General features: G+C 48.3%; 1 pseudogene; it reads right to left on the bottom strand.

Annotated features, from left to right (window-relative positions):
* Window positions 1–701: 701 nt before the first annotated feature.
* LOC136547324 (peroxidase 2-like) lies at window positions 702–2,287 on the bottom strand (annotated as a pseudogene).
* Window positions 2,288–5,564: the final 3,277 nt, after the last annotated feature.

A 5,564-nucleotide genomic window follows, 5' to 3' on the forward strand; every position in this document is an offset into this window, starting at 1 on the left:
TGTTTGCCGAGTGTATGCTCATAACACTCGGTAAACATGTCATGCCGTGACGCCGTTTGGCGCACGGTTGCTATCGTAGGTGACGTGGCACCTCAATACCGAGTGGCTGTTTTACCGAGTGCGTCCCTTCGGTAAACTTGTGGTTTTACCGAGTGTCTTAATTTACCGAGTGTGTGTACTCGGTAAAGCTGTCGACTACCGGGTGTTTTTATTTTCCTAGTGTTGGCACTCGGTAAATAATGTGTTCCGAGTGCCCCGACTTTTGACACTCGGTAATTGTCGGGGCACTCGGTAACTAAACAGTCTCCGGTAGTGTATATCCTTCCTAAATCCTAGGAATAGAGATTTTGGTGAAAAATTACCCTCTAACAGCTTGTCTAAATGGTTATGCAAATATAGTTATCTTCTATTTCTGATTTTTCGTTAGCCAAAAATAAACTATGAGAATGACTCTCTAAAGTGTACACGAGATATAGAAAAACTGTTGTAGAGTGAAAAGATTTAGAAAGCGGTTTTTATAAAAATAACTCTATGATTTAGAAGACGAGAATTAGAAAGACTTTGGTCTAAAGACTGGGAAACTGAAAGTCCGGCATGCAAAGAATGCTTATTTATTCTCCACTCATCTGAGGCGTCAGATGGTCAGAGTTTGAGTCTAAAGTAGAGGGGACAAGCCCAAGCCCGACGGGCCATCTGATCGATCACGACCTGCCGTTGACTTTGCGGCAGTTGGTCCTGATCTCCCCGTTGGCGGCGTTCTTGACCTCGACGCCGCCCATTTTCACCATGGCCTTGGCAAACTTGTTCTGCCACAGATAGGGGACGAAGTTCGCGTAGGCGCGCACAAGGTTGTTCGATGAGAAGTTTGTGGTGAGGGCGGCGTCCGACGTGAAGAGAACCTTGTGGGCCACCACGTTCTTGTAGTACTGGTTGTCCAGGACGTCGGGGGTCACGGCGTCCTGCATCACCGTGTTGTCGGTGCTGTTGGGCGACGCGCAGCTAGCCTGCAGCGTGGCGGCGAACGCCGGGTCCATGTCGGAGGTGTTGCTGGGTGGGAGGCGGTCCTTGAAGGAGGAGCAGTGGGAGCGGCCGATGCTGTGCGCGCCGGAGAGCGTGATCATGTCGGAGTAGTCGAGCCCCTTGTCGGCGAACATCTTGACGAGCCGGTCGAAGCTGGCAAACGGCGGGGGCAGGTTCGGCAGGGTCTCGTTGGCGAGGGAGACATTGCCGTCGTAGCGGCCCGCGGGCATCGCGAATCTGATGTTGCCGCCGCTGAGGAAGTAGGACGCGTCGCGGGCGGCGTAGGCGACGATGGTCCGCGCACGAGACCTTGCCGGGGCACGCCGCCTCGAGCTCTGCCTTGGCCGCGTCGATCACCTCGTAGCCGCGCAGGCTGGGGAAGTTGGGCGGGCCGAACTTCTCCGGAGTCAGGCTGGTGTCGTTGCTGAACGTGTCGATGAGGACGGAGGCGTCGCATCCCTGCAGAAACCATACATCACATCACATGTCCATCCTCCATCGCAATGTCATTACTCATTATTGTCGCATCGCATCGCATGCATGCATGCATAATACGTAGGGCATGGCTAGCTTTTGATCAATGGAGAAATGTTAGGGCCTTTTTGGCACGGCTTATGCCGGCTTCGGCTTCATCTATTTTGCGTAAATCGAAGTACTTGTAGCATAAAGCTGTTTTGTAAGCCGGGGTTAAAATGAACTAGAAGCCGAGAAAAGTTAGTTTTTTTTTTGCTTCACCGGTGAAGCCGTTTTGGATGAGCCATGCCAAAGGGGGCTTTAGTCTTACACGGACGAAGCAGTCGTGGAAGAAGAGACGGACAAGCCCGGCCTGCATGCCAGCATCAGTGGCATTGACGTGCTTCTTGATGACGGCCTCCACATCCACGTAAGCGCCGCACTTGTTCTTGTAGTATCCGACCACGAGTTGCGTCCCTGGGCTGGGTGGTGGGGGTGCGGGCGTAGGCGCGGGTGGGCTCGAGCTTGGAGGTGGGTTCGTCGGGGTCAGAGGAGGAGGAGGATAAGAAGGGACGGGTGTGGGCACAGGGGCAGGAGTGGGCGGGCTTGGGCTTGGGCTTGGTGGAGGATAAGTGGGTGGGGACATGGGCACTGGAGCGATAGGAGGAGGTGACGGGGTGGCCGGAGGCAGGTAAACGGGTGGTGGTGGGGGCGGTGTGCTCGGAGCCGAAGATGGTGAGTAGCCTCCGCCCTGGCATGACACGGAGCCGAGCAGGGCGAAAACAGTGAGGACGGCGAGCTTACTAGGGCTCATCATCGTCGCTTAATTCCTCCTGGTCCTGATCTCAGACTGGTAGAGAAGAGATGGAGGGCAAGTAATTAAGCTCGGAGCGAGCGATGGACGACTGAAGAAAAGCTGCCGTCTTGCATGCCTATATATAGCGGCGCCGGCCGTGGAATGCATGTTATGGGAGCTGGTGGCGCACGTTGCATTGTGAGACGTGCAAGAAGTCAGCCGACAGTAACATGGAGAGTAGGTAGGTGAGTGAGATCCAGTGCTCCACGAAGCTCACACAGCTCGATCGGACATTCGTTGACTTGGAGCTCGTTTCACATACGTTGTATTGATTGATGAATAAGCTAGCGAGGTCCAGCTCCAGCGGGAATTGGCCTGCTAACCGCGTGGACAAAGGCCGCCAGCGGTGCATGCAAATTGTATGTGCAAATGATGGTCTGTTTAATCCTTACGCTCTCCAATGGTATTTCATTTGTCATGGTAACATGGTCAATAACTAACGTGCACGTGGTATAGGGTATCTCACTTGTATGCGTCGTGTTCTTCAGGTCACTTGGTAACTGAACTGAACTGGGGCAGTCGTCGGTGCGAACGCGTACTTCCCTACATGCATGCATTCAGGAATGTCATACTACACTACAGTTCAGTTACTTGAGATGCGGTGGTGGATCTACAAAAATAAAAGTTAGGAGGGCTTCCCCCATTATCTTCTATCTCTAGTCCCTTCTTGCAAGCTTCCATGGTACCAATTTGTAGCAGTGGTTTAGGAGGGGCTCCATATTTCGAGTAGCAGTAGTAGGGGTTCGAGCCTACCTCGCTCCGGTGCTAGATCCGTCCCTGTTGAGGCGCTATGAGCACGGACCATGAGTTTGGGTCAGATACGAACCAGGAAAGACGCGAGGGCACTTTGGAAAGTAAGAAAAAGGAGTGGAGGGAAGAATCATTTTGAGTCTATAAAACCATATGCTTGCTTTCTTAATAAGCAGAGTTAACCTTCGTAAAAAAATATATAAATCAGTTTCTAGAGTTGCCTTAAGTCAAACTTTTATAAGTTTGATCAATTTTACAGGAAAGAATATTAACATCTATAACACTAGACGAGTATACTATGAAAATATATTTCATGGTTTATCTAATAATACTAATTTTTTGTCAAAAATATTGATGATATATTCTATAAATTGAGCCAAACATATAAAAATTTGATTTAGGATAATTTTAGAAGTTGATTTATTTAGAGACCAAGGTAGTATATATAGAGAAAGTATATAAATATAGATAGATATACATGAATACTCCCTCCATACTAAAATAAAGTCATTTTGGACAGCGACACGGTCTCCAAAGTATTACTTTGACTCCTTGTTTTTATAAAAATATTTATCAAAAAGTGATATATGTATATTTTTATGAAAGTATTTTTTAAAACAAATATATTTATATGGCTTTCACATTTCCAAACTCAACAACTTAAAAGTTATTCATAATTTATATTCCCACCCAAGACTTGTCCAAAATAACTTTATTTTTTTTTAGTATGGAGCGAGTATATATTATCATATAGAGTGTACGTAGGATAAGGCGGTAGCTAAGGGCTATGTACAAAAGCTGGCGCTACTACACAATGTTCATTCGTGGAAGGCAGCCAGGAGTTAGGTACAACTCCGTAGTTTGTAGCTCACCCTTAGGTCTTAAGTCGAGGTTTTGTCTTCCTCTGCATCACTTACGCAAACGACCATGCATTTGACCGTGGACATTACTAAAAGGAATGGTCAAACACTGGGAAGAATTTAGCAGCCGGGCATAGCGGAACTACCGGTAGTTAACTACGTACTCATTGCGAGATGGCATCTGTGATCTGTGGATCAACCTCAATCCAACTGGTGCTGAAGATTTTTTTTTAATTTTAGCACTTTTTGATAACTAATTTTAAATCTAACACTGTAAGTTTTTTTTTTAAACTAACACTTTTGGTCGTGCCTATTGTCCTGGCGCGGTCAAATGCCTATGCCGCGCCATGCATGGTGGCACGGCAGAGGTCTGACGTGGCGACGACCGGTTTCGGTGACAGTTGACGTGGCAGCTCTTGCCGCGCCACCATGCATGGCGCGGCAGAGCCGAATAAATATCGCGCCCAGCCCCGCCTGTCCGAGCAGCAAGCCCGCCTGGCTGCCTCGCCCGCCGCCCGGCCGACGGTACCTGAACGGTTTAATCCGAACGCGTCGCGCCGATAGTGGGAGTTATTCTAAGTATTGCTTGACGTAAAATCAATAGTAGATTTGTTTCTGTCTTTTGTTGAATTTTTTTCACGGCCGAATAGAGAATTTGATAAGCTAATGATTTGTTTTCCGTCTTTCATAATACGGTTAACCACCAATTTAACTAATCGATTATGAAAAATTGCCACCGGCGTCGAGATACGCCAGGACTGTCAGTTCCCGAACTAGTTGGTACTTAATCTCGCCGGCAGTGCTGCCGCGACGCAAAGAAACGAATATGAAACAGATAGATGAAGTCCGTGTGCAAGTTGACAAGCTGGCACATAACATTTTCATTGTTTTGACATAAGTTTGACATAACATAACCAAATAATCCCGCAAGTTTCGGACGCCAATATTCGTTTAACCTAACAAACTAAGACCCAGGAGTGTAAGGATCCCTCGGACGCCTCTGTCTCTTCGGATTTGTTGGCAACACATTAGGAGTGTAGCCAACGTCGGTATGGTCGCGTCGACGATGCGTACGGCTCGTGCCCTGTAAGTATATGATACGCATGATTACTTATAATTCTTTATGATCGTTAGTTCATGGAGCCTACATATTTAAATAAACTATCTTTGATAGTACCTCTGAGGCTCCTTGGGTACCAAGCGGGGCACCACCTAACTGAGACATGCCGATCTCGTCCTGTGGCCAATCGTCCCACTGGTCGTGCTGTCTGCGGAAGCCCAGGGGGTCGTCGTCATCGTCGTCCTCATCGTCCTCGGTTACATGGTCCTTCCCAGCGCTATGATATGCTGGTGTACGCACCGCGAAAGTGGCACCTATCATCTGCTGAGAAGAGTCTGCTGGTGTCCTCAAAGAGGCTGAAGACGTGGCACCCGACCACGCCGGGAGTGGCGGTTCCTCATAAGGAGTGTCCATGTAGCTCAGCTTCTGAGCTAGCTTCCTGCAGCTCTTCTTCACCTTCTGTATAAATAGACGTTAAAGTTAGTGCATTTTCCAAACGTATATGCACTAAATAAATATTTTCGGAACGGACAAGTTTATGTTTACCTCCACAAAAGCCGCGAGA

The sequence above is a fragment of the Miscanthus floridulus genome, chromosome 3 (genome assembly GCF_019320115.1).
Source record: "Miscanthus floridulus cultivar M001 chromosome 3, ASM1932011v1, whole genome shotgun sequence".
NCBI classification, from domain to species: domain Eukaryota; kingdom Viridiplantae; phylum Streptophyta; class Magnoliopsida; order Poales; family Poaceae; genus Miscanthus; species Miscanthus floridulus.